At 46.5% G+C, this 787-nt stretch overlaps 1 non-coding gene across 1 annotated transcript; it reads left to right on the forward strand.

Annotated features, from left to right (window-relative positions):
• Window positions 1-314: 314 nt before the first annotated feature.
• Window positions 315-420, forward strand: LOC145609920 (small nucleolar RNA R71). The gene has a single exon (XR_014106187.1). It is a non-coding gene; the product is annotated as a small nucleolar RNA R71 (small nucleolar RNA).
• Window positions 421-787: the final 367 nt, after the last annotated feature.

Below are 787 nucleotides of genomic sequence, written 5' to 3' on the forward strand. Positions count from 1 at the left end.
GCTCTTGTTGTGAAGTGGAAGTCTCTAGCTTTGCCTTGATAGATGTCATCTCCTTGCCAAGATTGGCTATTTGAGATGTCAAATTATTGATGGCGTTGAGGTGATCGACGGAGTAGACCGCATTCCCTCCTTTGCTTAAAGACTCCCTCTCTCCTTCTTGCCAATCCATGTGGTGTCTCACCACATCCTCAATTATCTCGATGACTTGCTCCTCCGTTTTGTTCATAATCGGGCCACCCGCTCCCGCATCCAAGCTAGTCTTTCCTTGTGGGCTCAAGCCCCCATAGAAAATTTGAAGCACTTGATATAATGGAATGCCATGATGAGGGCACTCCCTTTGATATTCTTTGTATCGTTCCCATGCCTCATATATGGTTTCACTAGCCCTTTGACGGAAGCCTTGGATCAAAGCCCTTGCTTCGGCCGTCTTCTTTTGAGAATAGAATCTCCCTAAGAAGGCCGTCGTGACCTCGTCCCAAGTTCTCAAGGAGTTAGGCCTCACCTCCTTCTCAAGCCATTCAAGAGCCCTTCCTATCAAAGAAAAAGGAAATAGCTTTAGTCTCACAAACTCTTGAGTTACCCCATTTACCTTGATTGTGTTGCAATATTTCTCGAACTCGTTCAAGTGTGCAAGAGGGCTCTCATGTTTTGCTCCACTATATTGCCTCCTTTCAATCAAATTTATCATCGCGGGCCGAATCTCGAAGTCATTGGCTTGAGTGACGGGTGGAGCAATGCCGCTTGAAGCTCTATAAGCTCCCGGAGTTCCCAACTCCTTTAAAGGTCT

Source organism: Chenopodium album, chromosome 23, assembly GCF_948465745.1.
Source record: "Chenopodium album chromosome 23, dcCheAlbu1.1, whole genome shotgun sequence".
Taxonomy (NCBI): Eukaryota; Viridiplantae; Streptophyta; class Magnoliopsida; order Caryophyllales; family Amaranthaceae; genus Chenopodium; species Chenopodium album.